The 21,124-nt window shown below is 37.3% G+C and overlaps 1 protein-coding gene across 3 annotated transcripts in view; it reads right to left on the bottom strand.

Moving 5' to 3' along the window:
- The window catches only part of JAZF1 (JAZF zinc finger 1), a 461,275-nt gene that overhangs the window by 361,752 nt on the left and 78,399 nt on the right, over window positions 1-21,124 (bottom strand). For 2 of the 3 annotated variants that reach the window (XM_072964775.1, XM_072964778.1), the window contains exon 3: window positions 7,641-7,716. The exons of the other annotated variant lie outside the window; for it this stretch is intronic. The gene's annotated coding sequence lies outside the window, so the exon portion shown is untranslated. The remainder of the gene's footprint in view (window positions 1-7,640; window positions 7,717-21,124) is intronic. 3 annotated transcript variants of the gene reach the window in all.

Below are 21,124 nucleotides of genomic sequence, written 5' to 3'. Positions count from 1 at the left end.
CCCTTGTACTGGCTGTTAAAAGTTTTATTTCATCTCTTATACTTTAATCCTTAAAGCATCTGAAATTTGTAACATAGCAAGAAATGGAATCCAATCCAACTTTTTTCAATGGATATAATTTACATTGGTAAAATCCATTTTTTACAGTTCCATGAGTTTTGATAAATGTAGTTGTGGAATCACCACTGTCAAGGTATAGAACTATTCCTTCACCCCAGGAAGTCCCCTTGTGCTCCTTCGTAATGAACTCTTTCTCTACGACCAGTCCCTGGACACCACTGATCTATTTTTTGCCTCTATAATTTCACCTTTTCTACAAGGGCTTATGAATGGAGTCATACAGCATAAAGCATCTTGAGTCTGGCTTCTTCCTCTTTCTAAAATGATTTGAGAGTCATGCAGGTTGTATGAACAGAAGTCCGTTTCTTTTTACTTGCTGAATAGTATTCTATAGTGTGAATGTACCAGAGTTTGTCTATCCCTTCATCCATGAAAGATATTTAGGTTGTTTCTAGTTTGGGGTGATTTCCACCAGCAATATAGGAAGATTCCTGTTTTCCTGCATCCTCACCAGCACTTGATATTGTCTTTTCTTTAAAGCCATTCTAATGGGTATGCAGTGTTATCTCACTGAGGTGTTGATTTGAGTTTCCCGTAGATGATATTAAAGATCTTTTCATGTGTTTACTTGTCATTCACATCTCTTCTTTGATGAAGTTTGCTTTTTAAAAATTGAGTTGTTTGTATACTTCTTATTGGATTTTAAGAGTTCTTTATATATTCTTAATAAAAGTCCTTTATGAGATAATGATTGGCAACTATTTTGTCCTAATCTCTGGCTTGCCTTTTCATTTTCTTAACCATGTGATTTGAAGAGTAGATATTTCTAATTTGATAAAGTTTGTTTTATTACAGTTGCCCCTTGAACAAGGTGGGTGTCAATCTGAGTATAACTTATACTTGGCCCTTGGTATCTGCAGTTCCTCCACATCCACAGATTCAACCAACCAAGGATCGTGTGGTACTCTTAACATTTGACTGAAAAATACCTGCATTGTAAGTGGACCCATACAGTTCAAATCCACATTGTTCAAGGGTCAACCATTTTTTTCTTTCAAGTATCATGCTTTTTGTGCCCTAAGAATTCTTTGCCTAAGCCAAGGTCACAAAGATTTTCTTGTATAAGTTTTAGAGTCTTAGCTCTTATTTTCAGTCTGTGATTCATTACAAATTAACTTTTTAATATGTTAAAAGGTCAAAGATACTACTTTAAACAATAAAATACCCCCATTCTGAGATATTCTATTGAAAGTTGCTTATGATGTATTTCAGCTACTTGATTCAAACTTCTTAAATGATGACTAAAGAGAACACAGGTATTTTCCCCCACTTACTGTGGACTTCATTTTTCTAAACCAGGATATATGCTAAAGTCTAAATCAAACAATCTATCCATTAGCCAATTCCCTTGGGGGAATGCAAACTATCAGAGTATTTCCAAGAGCAGAAAAAAAAATCTTGATTCTAAATATAAAACCACTTGATGTTTTTGAATTGAGAATATGAATCTCAAAAATATCTAATACTTGCTTTAGTTTTTAAATTTCCATGGAAATATTCTTTTAGTTATTCCCTTTTCCTTGAAATTCTTATTTTCTCAATAAATGCATTTAAAAAATAAACCCTCAAGAAAGATATTTTGTAATAAGGTTCATTTTGATATAAGCTCAGAAAGAAGCTTCTCTTTAGCAAAATCTGCCTGCTGGTTTGCTGATGGCAAGGCCAGCAGACATAGTAGTGGACTGCAGACAGGCCTTAACTTTTCCTGTGAACACTCATCTTTTAAAGATGGTTATTAAGCTTTGCAGGTGTACGTGTGTACGGGGTATACATGTATGTGTCTGTGTGTGCATGAACGTGCGTGGGCCTGCATGCGTGTGCCTGAGGAGGCCTAATGGAATGAGAAGTCCTCCCACTTTAAGCACGTGGGGAACCAGCCCTTTGATTAGGGACTACGGCTGAAGAGGCTGCTATCTAAAGGGCCTCTTGCTGCTTATGATACTGTCTCTTGGTCTCACCATTGGCCTGAAGCCCTTGTCCACAAATAGCAACTCCATTCAACACTGCCAAAGTTGTACCTCTGGTCAGCCTTTCCTGGGAAGTTTCTTCAAAGTGCCGTGTGACAGACAGTTTGAAACGATAACCCTCGCAGGTGGCAAGCAGCACTCAACACACTCCTGGCAGAATCCCGCAAGTAAACATTCCCATGGAAAAGTGATATTGTCTGCCCTTTACATATTTCATTTAATAAGGGGTTAGTGTCAAAGTCACATACAGAAAAGAGGGAAGGATGTTACTGAACGCTCAGCATGGTAACTGCAAAAATTGTCTGCTGAATGCAGCAAATTCCTTTTCAGGGCCGATAAAAGCCAAAATGGGCTGGAATGCTGATACGAAGGGGAAACCAATATAGTCACATCTTGGCTTTGGGCCCGACTCTCTTTAAACTGTCTTCTTTTTAGAGTCACAGGGGACAAGGATCAGACACAGGGTCACTGACATCTTTTACTTCTACCTGTGTGGGCTGGCTACAACTGTTGGTGACCAGGAAGTCATGAAAAGGAAAGACTCCCTTTGAAATTGCATGACACTGTTACCAATGAAAAAATGGCTAGGATCTTAATTTCCTTGAAAAACTAAACAGAAGCTGAACCTTTGTATTCAGCTCTGTAATTTAGTTAGTACATCAAAACTAAATAGTTACTACTAAAAAACTAGATGGGATTAAGTAAAGCTTCTCCCCCACCTTCCTTTTTTTAAAAGCTTCTTCCTTTTTTAATTTGGTTGGTTTGTTCCTGGATGCACTTAGGTGAATTCTTTTAGGTCCCAGATTTCCTGATTTCCATGTGCAATAAATTAAGACTTTTCCCAGTTCTGCAGGTACACACTTGTCTCATTTGTAGTAGAGTGAACTTGAGGTCACAACCGGAGTTTATCCTGGTAAATGACACATGTGATTGGGTGCATTTAAAATACCAGGATTACAGAAAGGCCCCAGAAGGACCAAATGGCTGGTAGGGGATTGTATCTGTTTTTTGAAGGCTTAAAACTTCAGATGTTAATGACTAGCTTCTTAGAAACTGTTGCAATAAATAATTTTATTATGTTATTAGCTGAATTATAGAAATATATCCATATATAATAAAATATTTGACCTAAGTTCAGTTTTGGATGTCGACTCTTTTAGAATTGAGGATTCTAAAGAGAAAGTTTAACAGGTACAAACCGTCTTGCATTGTACTAAAAAGCCCTGCAGATAAAATATTTAATTATTAAATATTTATGTTACAATAAGGCAATATACATGAAATGAAAGTCCCTTCAACCTACATTTTAAAAATATTCTTTAACTCAGTAAGTCAACTTCTGGGGATGTTTTAAGGACACAAACCAAAAGAAGGAAAAGCAATATGCACATAGCTTTTCATAGCCAGGTTATTTATAATAGAGGAAAAAAAAAGGAAATAAATGTCTCATGAAAGGTAGATGCTTAAGTCAATTGTTAGAAATCCAATGGACTATTATGTAGTTGTTAAAGTGACACTTATTATTTCTATTTATAGATTTATAAAATGCATGTGATTCAGTATTAACTGAAAAAGCAGACGTATGTGTACCAGATGACTGAAACTCCATAAAGATAAATGTACACAGGAACAAAGAATGGAATGCTATTAAAAATAAAAGTGTAGTAGTGATTGGATTGTAGAAGATTTGTAAAATATTGAGCTTTTAAAAATCAATGTTTTCTTTTTAGCAATAAGATATTAGAGTATCATTAAATTATGAAACCACAAAAATTATATCAAATTTACAAAATCTGAAACTCTACTCCTTCAATATTCTTTACATATTTCTGCAAAATCAAAGAAGACTATGTGTCATAAGGAAAGCAATCACATCACTAAGGTTTTAGCTCAGCTTTTTTTTTTTTTTTGTAGCAAAGCTTCCTTGGTTGCAGACGACATTCTGAGCAGCCCTGTTTTAGGCACACACATCTTCCACTTCTCAAGCATGCTAACCTCCTTTTCTGTCTCAAACTTACTGTTTCTTGTGCCTGGAATGTTCTTGCCAGGTTGTCCAATTCCTGAGTCCTTCTCAACACTTAGGTCTCAGTTCAAATGTTATCGTTTGAAAAAGGCCTTCATTAACCTACCCCAGCTAAGGTTGTGCCATGAAATCCCCTTTTCCTTTTCTGGAACTCATGAGCAAGATCCCCATCATTTGTTTGTGATTTTGGAGGTGGATTTGTAGGTAATTTTTTGGATATGACAACAATATGCTTGGATTGTGTTCCAAGTGGGACCAGAGCAAGAGTAGGAATGGCCCTAGAAAGTCAAGTCACCTCGCAGTTACCAGTGTTGTGGGAAGAAATAAGTATCTTTCATTTGCAGTAGGAAGACTCCAAAGATCTTACCATGGGTCTGGGAAAGGTCCACACTTAGGTAGGACACAGGATTGAGCATCAGCTAAAGGAACAAGGAGGAGACAAATGACTCCAGCGGCACATACTATTATCATTCTCCTTCCAGAAAGGCTGATTACTTTTGTTATATATGTGTCAAGAATACCCAGATGGAGCGGCAGTAGAGGTGGTGATTTTGCAAAGGAAACTACTCCCGTCATGTGAAAAAGAGACATAATTTTAAGTAAGTGTATTTTTGATACATCTTTCTTTTCTACAGAGCAACTTCCTAACACATTCTCTTGGATGTAGAGAGGCTTGCTCTGGGGTTGCCTGGGCCCATCTTGCCTGCCACCCATGTGCTATTCCAGCCTTTCCTCTCCTCCTCAGTCACCCCAAAACAAACTTCTTTTACAAAGCAGCAGTGATGAAACTTTTCAGGTTTCAGAGGGTAAAGATACCCACCTTTGACCCTAGAACAAGGCAAAGCCTCAGAAAGTACATGGAGTAGGGAAGGGCTAATTCAGAGCTTTTCAAACTTTCTAAATTCACAACCCTCTCACTTTGTGTTTTTGGTTAACTACAAATGTGCTAATAAAGCCATAATTAATATTCATTAAGTAAGCCAGCTATCCAAAAGGGGTCTGAAAAAAACCATAGCTAAACATTGAGAATAGAAGTCATGGGACTTGTAGTAAAATCTTTCTACTTACTATATTCATTATCCAGGCCAATATCTGACAAATGGAGTGGATATTTGATATATTGGTGCAGTATGCTTTCTGGTGTGGTTCTTTGTTATACCTGGGGATAAATGTACTGCTGCAGAGTGAAGATCATAGTATCATTTGCAGATAGAAGAGAAAGAAATTGATTCAGAAATAGCCTCATTGAATCTAAAATCAGTAGATGCACAAAATCACCTAAACCTAATCTCTTCCAAATTTCCCAAGAAAATAATGAATATTTCTGAGACTCTCAGAGTATTTCAATAATATATTTAGGACTCTGATATTTGCCTCTTATAGATTGATTGGTTTACAGAGAGGATTAAAATTCTTCAATATTCAAATTTCTTAGGTCTAAAAATACTCCCTTAAATAGATTTCTTAAAAAGTTTTTGTCTCCAGGCTAGTCTAGCAATTAGAAACTAGGACTCTGAATTCAAGTAACATGGGTTCAAATCTCAACTATCGTTTACTCAGTCAGTGACCTGGGCAGGTTACATAACCTCTTAGCTTCAGTGTCTTCACTGATAAGAGAGTAAGACTAGCACACTCTTACAGATTGCTATGAAGACTAAATGAGTTAATCAATGTAAGACACTGAGCACAGCAACGGCACATAGTAAGTCCTTGAAAGTTTGCCATTGTTATTTTAAACCTAGTGGATCAAAGCATTAGGTTAGGTATTGGTGGCAAAGTGCTTGGCTGAATTGCATAAACATTCTTAAATTTGTTAATATTAATATGTGTCATGTAGACAGATCCAAAATTTAAACATGCAAATCTTGTTTGAAATAAGTTGTATTGGTCAGGGTTCCCAGTAGTTGACAAAATAAACTCCAAAGTAATGGTTCTCAAACGAGCTTGCATCAGAATCACCTGGAGGGCTTGTTAAACTGCAGGTTGCTAGAGTATGTAATTCTCTAGCTCTGGAGTGGGGCCTTCGAATTTTCCTTTCTAATAAGCTCTCAGAGGCTGCTGGTGCTGCTGTTCCACGAACTGCACTTTGAGAACCAGTGCTCTAAGGGCTTGTGTGGTTCATGGTATTTGCATGGAGGAAAAATCCTTCCTCCTCCTCTCTGGGAACTAGAGTGTTCTTTACAAACAATTTGATCCCTTTAATTGAATTAGTCTCCCGTTATGACTTTACTTCATCTTTGCAAGTACGTCCCAGACAACTCATCTCTAGTTTAGGGATCTGGCGTTTTGTTTGTTTTGTTTTGTTTTCATTTTAAAAAATTTGATTAGGAACACTATCTGTGATTAAGACAGATCACCTTTTGCTTCCTGGTAGTGGTTACACCAATTACCCATGTAAGACCTTGGGCAAGTTTCCTAATCTGTCTTGGGGTCCTTCATCTGCCAAGAGGGCATCACCTCCCACTTCACAAGGGCACTGGGAGAACTGAATGAAATCACATAAGCAATCCTCTATGTAGTGTCTGGCCCAGAGCAACAGCCCCGTAAATGTGAGCTATTGGCATTCAACAAACAAAACAGGAAACTGAGACCTCAAAATGAAGAGCAAAGAGTGACTGAAAAGTAGCAGACAAGAAAATTTCTAAAGAAAAAGATTGGGAGTGAGGAGGATTTTAATTTGCAGCAGATTAAGGAAGATGCATCACCAGTTACTTCACTTCAGCACCTAAAAATATCACTCATGATTTAAGGCCAATTCACTGGAGTATTGTGACTTGTTTCAACTTGAGGGATTAGAAAAATCTTGCTGGGATTTACCATCATGTTGTTGGAGTTTTACTGTCTCTGTCTCTTCTATTATTGCTCTTTATACATAATCTTGAGATAGAACTCTCATTTACTTTATATCTTTTCATATTGTGAATGTGTCTTTCTCAATTTATTTCCTTGGAGCACACATTTTCAAAATAACCTTATAGAAAATTACAACTTAACATAATTTGGCAGGTGTTACCACAAAAGATAACTTACACTTTTGCAAATGTTTAGGATTCTTTAGAAGAAATTTTTAATCTCATTTTTCCCTGATATTATTAAATTTATTCTTTTCATACACACATATTTATCTTTCTGGCAGCACCAGACATCATAAGTTTGTGTCTACAAAAATAGATCTTTGCAGGAGATATATTACAATTCTAGAGAAGTCTCCAAAAACTTCCTGTCATTATAAAACAAGAGGCTATTATTGTTGACATTAGTATTGTTGGAAAACAATTTCTAAATTTATTTTGAGCAGGAGGCCCCATAGAAAGAAGGGAACTTTGAGAAATATAATCTTTGGCAGAGAAATATATGTAAGAACCTCTCTTTTACAGGGACGCAGTCCAAGGTGGTCAATAACATGAATGAAACAGTAAGTTTGGCTTTGAAGTAAAATCTAGGCTCAAGGGTTTTCCTCTTCCTGTTTAGCTTAATTATTCAACATAGGCAAGTCGTTCCCAAAATACAAACATCTACAAATGACTCACCAAACGAGTAACTTTGTTCTGGCTCATCACTTTCACTGTCAGAGCCCCACTCATGGGAGTTTTTCAGGGGAAGATTCTAAAAAACAAACAATAATCCAATTGGAACCTTTAGAGCAATGGTCCTCAAACTTTAGCCTGCAACAGAATCACCTGGAGCACTTATTAAAACACAAATGTCCATCAGCCCATCATGACTGAATGGATAAACACACACACAGTGGAATATCATTCAGCCTTAAAAAGGAAGGAAATTCTGTTATATGCTGCAACATGGACGAACCTTGAGGAAGTTATGTTAAGTTAGCCAATCACAAAAAGACAAATATTGCATGATCCCACTTGTATGAGGCATCAAGACTAGTCAAACTCAAAAGGACAGAAAGTAGAATGGTGGTTGCCTGGGGCTAGGGGGAGGGAGAATCAGTTGTTTCACGGGTATGAGTTTCAGTTTGGGAAGATGAAAAAGTTCTGGAGATTGGCTACACAGTACTATGACTACACTTAACACTCCTGGACTGCACACTTAAAATGGGTAGATGGTAAATTTTATATCATGTGTATCATCACAATTAAATTTTTTTATAATTAAAAGGAAAGAGAATGGGGAAGAGAAATTAGGAATAGCAAGCAGAGAAACTTTCAAGTTTTCCTGTGATGGGAAGGTGAAAATGGGGCACAGCTGGAGGAAGAAGTGAGGTCAGGTTCTTGTACTGTGAGAAGTGAGGTTCTTGTATTGTGATCCTAGGTTATTCATATTTGTGAAGAACTGTTTGTTAATATGAGAAAGCTGACACAGACCTCCTCTTTCAGTGGGAAACATGCAAGAGAGTAGAGCAGGCTGAGAAACAGGCCTGAATTTAGTAAAGTCCAGGTGAGAAATAGGTAGATGAGATTTTGTGTTCTTAAAAAAGGTGATCATTTAAAACACGTGGAAAGTGCTGGGCATAAGACGAGGCACTTAGTGCTGAATAAATATTAGGTACAGTTACCATTATCTGTTGTTTACTATTTGCTACTTGGAAAAGGCAAAAACCTAATTTTTTGTATTTCTTTTAAGTTTGTGAATTAGTATTTTAGAAAAACTCAGTTTTCCACCTGTGTGTTTCCTTTGCTTATCACACAGAACCCTTCACTTTTGGTCACCAAATGTGTAGGTTTTTTCCCCCAAAGCAAGCAATTCTCCACAACCCCAGCTAGGTGTCCCATAGTTCAGCTCAACGTTGACAAACCCAAAGAGAGCGTCAGATCTCACAGGTTACTGGCTCAGGCCTACCAGAGGGCCTCCCCATCCCCACTTCAATTAATTTGCTCAGGTGGCTCTCAGAACTCAGAAATATTTTACTTAGATTACTGGCTTATTACAGGGTATAACTCAGGAACACCCAGATGGTAGAGATGCATAGGGCAAGGCACCGAGAAAGGACACAGAGCCTCCATGTCCTCTCCAAAAGCCACCTGCACAAATCTGCACAAGGTCACCAACAAGGAAGCTCTCTGAGACTCCGTCTTTATTGGATTTCTAAGGAAGCTTCATTACATAGGCATGATTGATTAAATCACTGGCCATTGGTGGTTGAACTCAGTCTCCAGCCCCTCTCCCCTCCCAGGAAAGCAGGGGGTGGGACTAAAAATTCAAGCCCTCTAGTCACTTGATTGGCCTCACTGACCACCAGGCCCCTATCCTCAAGTGTTTCCCTAGTCACTTGCTAACATAACAAAAGACACCTTTACAGCTCCTCACTCAGGAAATTCTACAGGTTTTGGAAAATCTGTGCCAGAAATGGGGGACCAAGACCAAATACATATTTCTTATTGTAAATCACGATATCACACTTAGGAAACAATGTTAGGATACTTTATTAAAATATCTTATATGATTAAACAGATTTAGTTCTGATGTTTGTCTATATTTCTTGTACTTCATTTGATTCCTAGATTTTTTTTCTTATGGGGGGAATTATAAAAATGGGAATATCTGCCCTTAAATTTGACTTGGTTGATTTTTTGCTACATATGAAAAAACGAAAAAGCATATCTTTGTAAAGCAATGGTGGCTTGTAAACTAGAACAAATCTCCCTGTTTGGGAAGGAAAATGTGTAGATCTTCCACAGACTTTACCTTGGACCATGAGAGAAAAAACAATTTGCCTTGGCCTTTTTGAAAGACGCTGGTTAAAGCACACTCAATTTCGTGAATTACCATTTCATGTGAACAAATCAAACTCTTTATACTATTCTTAATTTGGTTTCTGAAAGGGATTTAGATAATTGGGGCAATTTACAAAAGAGCATGTTCTCTCTGGGGCCAAGCTGCTTTTCCTTCGGGTTGCAGGTTCTCCGCCCCCTTGTGGCCTTCTCCACCGTGTTTCACATTTCCAGGCTGGTTTGAGAGTAGCAAGACGGCCGGGTTCCCTGAACGCCAGATGCTACTGCTAATCACATTTGCCCAAACGGGGCAGGAGGCCCCTCAGCCTACTAGACTTAATTTCCGAAATTTACTTTCAGAGTGAAGCGAGAGAGAGGATTGCTTTCCAAATTGAAGGGAATTATGTTACAGGCATTTGATTGTGTGAGGAGGCCGAGTCCCAGAACAGGAAGGAAATCTTCAGAAGTTTGTTAATTCGATTTGGACTCCAGAAGACATTCAGCACAGATGCGCAGGAGCATACTCTCATGTTATATCTTCCTGTCTCTCTTTTCCTGGTCAGTGAAATTATTTTAAAAACATTCTTTATCGGAAATATATATATATATATATATAGTAAAAACTTGGGAAATACTGAAGAATAAAATCAAGAAAATAATCACACATAACACCATCACCCAGACATGGTCAATATTCACATTTTGGTTTAACCCCTCCCAGTATTTTTTGATAGAAGTCATGCATACACTGTTGCATTGTATATATAATAAGGTAAGGGTTTTCAGGTAATGTAGAGCCAGGCTGGCAAAAACATGGCCTGGGGGCTAAATCTATCCCATAGCCTGTTTTTGTATGGCCTACAGGCTAAGAATGGTTTTACATTTTTAAATAGTTAAAAAAATCAAAACAGAAACATTTCGTGACTTGTGAAAATTAAATGCAATTCAAATTTCATTGTCCATAATAAAGGCTGACTGGAACACAGCTGCCTGTGTTGTCTATGGCTGTTTTTACACTACAGAATTGAGTAGTTAAAGCAGAGACTACAGCCTTGTAAAGTTTAAAGTATTTACTATGGAGCCCTTTACAGAAAACATTTGCTAGTCCCAGATACAAAGTAAGTATTTTTCAATACCCTTGAATATTTTTCAAAAATAAGACAGCAAAGTTTTGTTCATATAGTTAGTGGGATGGGTGCTACTTTCTTCTTCTCCCTCATTATCCTGCTCTTAAAAATGTTATTTTTTTCCACAGTGGTTTTCTAAAAAATATTTATTATAAAAAATTCAAATATACACAAAAGTAGAGACCAATACAGCAATATGCCCACCCCTCAGATTCAACAATTATCAAGATTTTGCCACATTACTTACTTTTTCCTTTTACTCTTTGCTGAAATATTTTAAAGCAAATTACCGAGATCATGTAATCTCATGCCAGAAACTTGAGCACTATTTCTTAATTGTAAAAGTGGTACCTGTTCATGGTGACTATATAGTAAATTAAAACAACACAGATAAATGTAAATACATGAAGCAAAAGGGGGAAATCTCTTTTTACTTCTCTCTACTCCCTCCCCTGCCAGTTTAGTGTGTATCCTTTTCTTATGTGTATAGAAATACACTTTTTATAACATAGATGAATCACTTAAAAATAATTTTGAAATAAAGGAACAGAAGAAGAAACTCCAATGAAAGCACATATTTCAGTACTCCAAACTGGTACCCAGACACCTCACCTAATTTTTCAAGTAACAAGAGAATGCACACAGTAATTTTAGGGACCTTCTGTTAGGCCCCCTAAAATGAGAGTTGCTGCATTTAATCTACCTTACTGTGTTTTTTTTTAACATTTTATTTTGAAAACCAAACTCAAATTTAGAGGAAAGTTACATGAATTGTATAATGAACTACCTTACACCTTCAACCTAAACTCCTTGATTATTACCATGTTTGCTTCATCTGTCTCTCTACAGAGACATTTATTGTTGTCATTATTATTGCTGAACAATTTGAGAGTAGGTTGTAGATATCATGATTCTGTATTCTTACATTTTTCATTGGGTAAGCACACTTTTTTTAGAAGCTTTACTTTAGAGCGTGTACTGAAACATCGTGCAAGAGCCCTCGTGGTCTTTTCCATATAAAACTCACTTGAATGAGTTGCTTATGACGTTATCTAATCACTTCTGAACTACAAATTGGCAAAATTCGCATTCTTTTACGTTTTTTCACTTTTCTGGAAGAAAAATATTTATAGGAGAATTTCTGAGTGTTAGGATTTGAGGTGAATTTTTCTTGTTCTCTTGTTTCTTTTTCTGAAATAGACATAATTTTTGTTTTAAATAATACTGTTACTGGGATATCATTCACATAACATAAAATTCACCCTTTAAAAGTGTACAATTTTTTAGTCAATTCACATGGTTGTGCAATTATCACCACTACCTAATTACAGAACATTTTCATCAGACCCGAAAGACCCAGTACCCATTAGCAATTTCCCATCCCCCCCCCTTATCTCTAGCAAGCACTAAATCTACTTTCTGTCTCTATAGATTTGCCAATTCTGGACATTCCATAGAAATGGAATCATACAATATGTGGCTTCTTGCAACAAACATAATGTTTATAAAGTTCATCTATGTTGTAGCATGTATCAATTCTTCATTCATTTTTAGGGCCAAATAATATTTCATTATACAGATAGAGTACATTTTGTCTATCCATTTATCAGTTGATGCACATGTAGTTTGTTTCCATTTCTTGGATATTATGAATAATGCTGCTATGAACATTTGTGTGTAAGTTTTTGTGTGGAAGTATATTTTACCTTTCTTGAATACATTCCTAGTAGTCTAATGGTTCATATGGTAACTCTATGTTTAATCTTTTGAGGAACAACTAGACTGATTTTTCAAATGGCTGCACCATTTTACAATTATATGACCCTAGCATTATATGAGGGTTCCAATTTTTTCACATCCTTACTAACACTTGTTTTCATCCATCTTTCATCTATCCATCCTAGTGCATGTGGTTTCTCACTGTAGTTTTGATTTGCATTTCTCGAATAGCTAATGATATTGAACATCTATTCACATACTTATTGGCCTTTTGTATAGCTTGTTTGGAGAAATGTCTATTTAAATTCTTGGCCCATTTATTAGTTGCATTATTTGTCTTTTTATAGTTGAGTTGTAAGAGTTCTTTGTATATTCTGAACACAACTCTCTATCAGATATATCATCTGAAATATTGTCTCCTGTTCTATAGGTTGTCTTTTCACTTTCTTGATGGTGTCCTTTGAAGCACAAAAAATTTTTAATTTTAATGAAGTCTAGTGAATTTATTTTTTCTTTTGTCCCTTCTGCTTTGGGGATCATCTCTAAGAAACCATTGCCTAATGTCAGGTCATAAAGATTTATGCCTATGTTTTCTCCTGGAAAAGTTTTATAGTTTTAACTCTTACATTTGGGTCTATGATCCACATTGAGTTAATTTTTGTACATGGTGTATGATAAGGGCATATGATATTTTTATGAGCAAAAATTAAAAAGTATTTTAGAAATAAGTTTATACTCACAGTGAACTAAATAATAACAGTTTTCAAATTCCTAAAAATGTGTTGCTTCAAGATTTGTATGCCCATTGACTAGACATTTAAATCGATCATCATTAGACTGAATTAGAAAAAGAAATACAAAGACAAAGTGAGGTTTCCCCTTAATAAAAAGATCTGGTGATGGAGTTGTCAGATGGCTGCCGCCTGTGATGTTCTGCATGGCAAAACAACTATCCCTATAGTTCTAGCAACTTTTTTTTTTTGCCTAAAAAAAATCTTGCTTATTCACAATAAAGCTAACAACAGCCATGAAAGTCTAGATTATATGTTTTAAACAAACAGACAATTCAAAAATAACAGAAGTTTGAAATATCCAACTAAAACCATATTTAGAATAGCCCATGAGCCCCAAAATAACTTTTATGCACATTAAATGAAGATGAATGGATTTTAAAGTTTCTAGTTCCCATTTTCATAGATCATAAGAAATTTGAGGCTTTCTCCTAGATATAGTTTCCTAGCTACTTATTTTTATATCAAATTGCAAGTCCTTAAACATAAGCACCTTGTCTTTATCACCTTTGTTTTCCCCAGGCCCCAGCGATGTGTACTAATCTGGATTGTGTAGCGCACGACTCTAAAGGTACCCAGAGTGAAGCAGTGCTTATCTGTCCAACTGGGAATGTCGGTCCTCACCTGCACTATATGTTACAAGCAGCAAGTCTCGATATTTATTGGTTGAGTTGAAGTGAATTCCCATGAGTTCCCTCTAAAATCAGTGGCAAGTTCTTGGTTGGCAGAAGGCACATGAGGTAGGCAGTAAAAAGTGGCCAGATGACTGTGTGTCCAATGCCTCTGTTACAGCTTTCAGCATACTTTAAGACGGACTCTGGTTTTTGTTCTACTAAAAACCATAACTGAGTTAAGCAAGGAAGAGGGTGTGCAGGCAGGGTGTGCATACCCTGCAGAGTGCCAGGAGGCTGGCTTCAGACATGTTGCACATTTCCTAAGGAACATTTTCTATCTGGAGGGTGCGGGATCTGACACCAGCACCCTAATCATCCACCTGTGTCCCTTCCTTTTCATCACAGATTTGACTTGGCTGTTGAGTGACCCAGCAGCTGTTAGACTGTGGTGAGAGAGTTCTCCTCCTCCCATCACTTGCTCCTCTGTGCCACCCTCCTCCCGCTTACTCTACCCAATTACCACACCAGAAACCGCTCCTGTCTCTCTCTTTCCCCAAAGAGACACTTCCTTTATTCAACTGCTTAAACAAATAAAACAAAGTTTCCCTTTTCCCTGAACCACCTGCTCAAAATACAAGCGGGAGACCAATTATAACCGAGGAGACAAATCCCCTTTGAACAGCTGATCCAGGGCATGGATTTGGAGGCTTATCTTCGGTCTGAATCACAAGGTCATGCCAGGGTCATCCCTAGAGCAAATCGTCCCCTTGGCTTCCACTGAGCTTACCCTGAAATGTGCAAACTGGGTCTCTTTTCCCATGGATTATGAACCTATTTGGTGAAGGCTGCTCATTTGATGTACTAATCAGCGTCTTGACATAACACATGGGAAGAGTTTAAAGGTTTGCTTTGTATTGCAAGGCTTCTAGGGTAGTTTCTAATTAAGTCCTTACAATGGCAGACAAAGGCCTGTGACTGTGAACCTGAAAAAATAACTTCCAAAGAATAGGGCAGTGCTTCTCAAACTTTCATGTGTCTACAAATCATGCAGGGATGTTGTTTAAATGCAGATTTTGATTCAGAAAGGCTGGGGTGGGGCTGAGATTCTGATTTCTAACACACTCCCAGGTGACACTGCTGCTGTGGTCCACGGGGCATACTTTGAGTAGCCTACTTTATCCACATTGGCCAGGAACCTTACTGTTTGAAGCATAATTAATGAAACTCGGTATTCCTTAAGTACTACCCAAGGAGCTCCTCTGTGCAGCTTCCCCAGATGCCCAAACTCAGCTGGATATTTCTTCATTTTTGCCAATCTCTACTTATTCAAATACCTATTATCGCAGTGGTCATACTGAATTTTATTTTTTTGCATGTCTGCCTCCTAGACTGTGAGCACGCAGGGGTAAGGGACCCACTCCCCTTCATCTTTCGATTGAGGGCATTTAGAACAGCATCAGGTAAACAGTATACACTCAACAGATATTTACTGAATAAAAGAAAAGTTGACAGATTAAATTCATAAAATTAAATTTAAACCACCCATATCCCAAATATCATAAGTAAGATAAAAAGGTAAATGCCAAATTGAGAAAAATATTTGCAGCATATAAAGATCTCTTATGAGTTATTATGGGTTGAAATGTTTTCCCTAAAAGATATGTTCTAACTTCCAATGCCTCAGAATGTGACATTATTTGGAAACAGCGTCACTGCCGATGTAATTAGGATGAGGTCCTATTGGGATAGGGTTGGCCAGAAATTCAACATGACTGGTGTCCTTATGGGGAAGGCGATATCGACAAACACAGGCAGAAACTCACACGGAGATGGAAGAAGAGAGTGAAGTGATACACCTACATATCAAGAAACCCTTGGGCAGCCAAGGGTTTTGCTTTACAAAAAAAGTGGAAGGGGCGAGAAGGATCTTCTCCTGGAGGCTTTGGAAGGAGTATATTCCTGCCAACACCTCGATGGTGGACTTTAGTCTCCAGACTATGAGAGGATAAATTTCTGTTGTTTTAAGCCACCTAGTTTGTATTATTTTGTTACAGCAGTCCTAGGAAACAAATGCATATGCAACTAGAAAAAGAACAATTTAGTAGTAAAAGGGGCAAGACACCCTCTAGGCAGGGCACAAAAGAAAAATGCAAATTGCCATCAACAAGTGAAAAAAATGTTCAGGGGCTAATAATCAACACAATACAAATGGAAGCAACACTGAACTTCTATTTTAATTATTTTATCAATATTATGGTACTTAGTCATTATTTTATTAATTTTAATTATTTTTATTAAATTATAGTAGAGTATCCTGAGAGTTCAGGAAAACCATCCCTCTTGGGCGCTTGAGCCCCCATTTTCTGTGGATTTGACCTCCAAGTGTATCTTAAGTCCTTCCATGTCTTCTACCACTGCCTCCTTCCAAGATACCATCACTGACCTTCTGGGCAACTGAATTAATCTCCTGAGTGGTCTTGTGACTTACGTTGCTTATAGCAGCCAGAGGGAATTTAAAAAACATCAATCAGGCCACGTGAGTCTTCTGCTTAAGACCTTTCAATGATAGCTTATGGCAATTAGGATGGCCTCTGCCAAAGCTGCCTCGCTCCCAGCCCCTGTGCTCCAACTGCAGCTTCTCCCGGTTGCTTCATGGAGCTCTCCTCTCTGGGGCGGGCACACCTGGCTAGTCCTGCTCTCAGAATGCTTGTCCCTCCCCTGCCCACCCTCAGGTCTCAGCAGCAATGTCACAGTGCTACTTCATTGCCACGCCTCCTCCAGCCCTGCCTAGGGTAGGTTTTCCCATGGACTCTTTTCTTTTCCCTCAAGATTATTATAGGTGGGTGTTTGCTTAATGCCTTGCTCTGTCTAGATTGTAAATTCTGTAAAGATGAGTACTATTCCTGTTGCTCCCCACTGAAACCCAGACTCCCATATGGAACTGAACACACAGCAGGCACTCAGTGTGTAGTTGCTGAATAAAGGGAGATAAACTTGGTGACATAGGCCAAAGGTCTTAGAAATAAGTATACCCTTTTAACTAGCAATCCCATTGACAGGAATATATTTCAAGAAAATAATTAGGGATATATGTTAAGACTAGTTACATTGCAACTTAAATAATAGCAAAATAAATAATAGTAATTAAAGTGGGAACAATGTCTAAAACTGGCCATCTTAATGAATTATGGTTTGTACATGAAAATAAATGATATTGCAGAGATATATTTGTTGACATAATTTCTGTGATCATATATTTTTGTAAAAATAAAATATACATGATCTATATTTTTTATATTGTTCTCTAATGCAGAGAAGAGCATTTGGAAAGATAGATACCAAAATGTTAATCGTAGTTCCGCTTTCAATTTGTTTTGATTTCTTTAAAAAAACTTCTTACATGTATATTTAAAATATCATATAATAATCATATTTTGTATACAATTAAAGTAAAAGTAATTAAAATTTTCATTGAAGGAGTGAATGAGGGAGAGTTACCTGGTTTGAATTTCAAACTTGTGTTTTTACAAAAAAAAAAATAATTCACATAAGCAGAAACAGTATTATAAGATACTTGACAGACAGTTGATCACTTCCACACAGGCTTGTGCTACGAAGGCAAACTGTCCCAACTGCTGTTAAATCCCAGACCATTCACCGTTCTTCATGGTTGAAAGATAATTCTGTATCTTTTGTTGGCTGACCTCTTTCTTTTTATAGAAGAGATTTTTTTCTGTCTTTGATTTTGGGTAAGAATTGAGTGCAGAAATCTGCCATATCGCCCATCAAAAGGATTCTAATACTTTGGTAGGAATCCAACAACAAATTCTACTGTGTAGACCAAATATTGTGTAGAAAAAAATGATCTCTGGATCAAATTTATGAAAACATACAAGTGAGTTTTATCACTTCAAAATTTTCAGAGAGAAAATTATATGGAATCTTAGAACTTTATTTCTGGAACTATCTTCCCATCAAGAACTCAAAGATCTCCTTGGATTCTCTGGAGACTCCCGTTCTAATTCAGCAGAGGTAAGCTGTGTTGCCTCTCTGTCTTGCCCTCTGGTATAGTTCTCAGTTAGGCGCATATTGAGCCTCTTTCATATTCATGTAAAAGCACAACATTGGTTTGTTTCCAGTTTTATGTCACTCAAAATCTTCAGATTTGACTGCGTAACATTGTTTTTACCCAGAAACAAGTTAAAGGAACTCATTACTTTGTGTATTTACGCATGTTTATGTGTGTGTGTGTGTGTGTGTGTGTGTATAATATACACAAACTTAGATATTAATAGTAAATCAGTAACAATGTAAAATTGGGACATTTAATCAATGTCCTGCAGATAATGAAGCTATAAAAAAAACAAATAAAAGGTGTTAGAAATCAAACCTAGACCCATTTTGTTCTAGGGTACACAAACCTCTTCCTTCTTTCTATGAGTTTGGAAATTTATTTTGAAGGATGGAGGGAGGAAGTGGCAGGGGTGTAATTTAGGAGAAACAAGGAGGAGGTATGGGAGGGAGTGCATAAGAAGATAATTCTTACATATACTCCCAAGTTCAAACTAACCAACCAGATTAATAAAATAATTACCCTCTCCCTTTTGGAGTGGCCCGTCCTCTGTATCCTCAGATCACTTCTATGGGTAGTTCCCATCTCTTACCTTGCTGAGATAAACTCCACCTCCAAAATTTACTACCTATGTGGCTTCTAGTCCTCAATGGTCTTACTGAAGTTTTGTTGAGAGTTAAATGAGATAAGGCATAACGTGGAATGGTGGCTACTAGGTATTTATAACTGTTACTCCCTCAGGGGTTGGGTCTGTTCTTATGAATCCTCCTGGGACCCTAGCAAAGTGATCAGAACATTGCAGATGCTCAACGAGTGTTTGTACAATTGAAAAGAAATGCATCAAGCTCTTTCCACTAACACGTTCAAATTCAGGTTAACTTGACGAAGTTCAGGGACTTCTTAATTCTCACTCAACATATTTTGGAATATAAAAAAAAAACTTATTAACACTCCCAATGTTTTTCTATGTGACTCTTTTCATTATTTTCTTTCCATTCAAAAAAAGGAAAACATTTAAATTTTTGTGCATTTTGACCTTAATCCTTCACTATTTATACATATCTTTAGCTATTAGCTCCAGATTCCACTTATTTTGATAATGCCAATTTTGCCTCAGATTTTCCAGTTTAAGTTCATAGTTTCTTTCTCTCTGTTTTGATCTTTTCTTTTTTTAAATAAAGACCCAGCTAGCCCTGAAGACCTCTGAAAGGACTCTCAAGAGACAGGTAACAGGATTAGGCTTAGGGAAGGAATCCAGATTGTGGGGTAGTGAACAGGTAGGGGAGATGTAATTTGCTCTGTATCTCTCTTTATGTCTTTGGAGTTTGTGTAATATGAATGTGTTACTGTTCAAAAATAAAAATAAGAGACAGCTAGTTCATTTGGACTTCTTATCCAAAAGAGGATGAACAGTCACAAGGAGTCTTCGTATCTAGAGTCTTAAGTCGGTCAACAAATACATTCTAAACATTTCTTAAAAAAAATTACTGGCTTCCTGACCTTTTCTTGAAACACTGATCTCGGTTAGTCCATGATCACTTTCTCTGAGGATAGCTTTCACCTTTGGTCAAATATATAACTTCTTCACGTCTATACACAACAGAGCATCACCTCAGTCTTTCAAACACATACATAGAACATACCCAGTGACTTTGGAAAGGAAAACGTTGCTTACACCATTGGCCTCCCATGGAGTGGCCAGATTTTAAAAGGTCTAAATTATTATTATAATTATTATTGCTAAATTATTCCTGCATTTTGTCTGTCTGGCAACAATGTTCTTTGAAGGTCCTTCTATTCCTTTCTCTTCAGCCCTTAACCAAGACTCTAATTTTAACCTGGAGAGATGATCTGGTTCCTTTGCCCTCCCTCATGGCTGAACAGAGATTAGTATCTGGGAGAGGAAGTCATTACCAAATTAGTGAATTAAAATTCAGATACTGGGGGAAAAAAATCTTTGCAAACTTAAATTTTTCTAAGACACTTGTGCAAATTCAAGCACATCCTGTGGGTACCAATGACAGACACAAAGGCAGAAGCATTCAGGTTTTTAAAAAATCCCACATAATTAAAGGGGATAATATAAAATTAAGTAACATTCTCAAGGAGTAATTTTGGCACTAAGTATTCAACTACAGAAGTTCTGGGCCTAGTGAAAAGTGGAAATGTAGGGGCCCTTATTCAAAATTGTTAAGAATTTCAAGACAGTGACAACAGGGCACTAAACCAAGCGTGAGCCCTTCTGAGCCCAGGGCCCTGTGCCTTGCGCAAGTTGTATGCCCATGAGGCAGGTCCAGGAAGCAAGTTCTGTCCCCAGAAAGAAAATTGTTTCTGTCTAGCATAAGGTTAAGAGTGTCGAGTTTAAAAGCCAGGAGATCTGGCTTGAAGTGTAGAGATTTAAATCCCTGCTTTGCTACTTACTAGCTGAGAGATCGTTGTCAAGTTATTTATGTCTTTCGGGTTTTAATTTCTTCACCTGTATGATGGGGAAAACAATATCCCCAAACTCATAGTATAATGTGAGCATTAGAGGAGTGGACACATTTAAAATGCTTTGAGCAACGCCTGGTATAGTACATGCTCAATAAATGTTATCTCTGCACATGCACACACGCATACACATGCACACACACACAAACACAAAGTATGTGGCTAGCATTCACATCTTTGAATTTCAAGGCCACACCATTTTTCCTCTTCCCCTTTTATTTATTGAAATAACTTTTGTGGATGATGGCAGTTCTGTTAGAAGTTATCCTGCTCCTTTTCAATCCCAAGAATTTGAAACACTGGTTAAAATCTTCATCATTTGCAACCTTGAGGAAGAGTCAAACACCTGACTTCGCCTGCATCTTACAGCTGGAACACAGCATGGAGGAAAGGCCACAGACCTGAGATCTGCTGGTTTGCTATTTCTCACTCCGATTGCCTGGTCTGTGTGGCCTCGGATAAAATCCCTCCCTTAGGCTTTCTTTCTGTTAGGTAGCTAGATAAGTGGGGGCACTGGGCAGACAGG

The sequence above is a fragment of the Vicugna pacos genome, chromosome 7 (assembly GCF_048564905.1).
Source record: "Vicugna pacos chromosome 7, VicPac4, whole genome shotgun sequence".
In the NCBI taxonomy this organism is placed as follows: domain Eukaryota; kingdom Metazoa; phylum Chordata; class Mammalia; order Artiodactyla; family Camelidae; genus Vicugna; species Vicugna pacos.
This window is presented reverse-complemented; position numbering and strand designations above follow the sequence as displayed.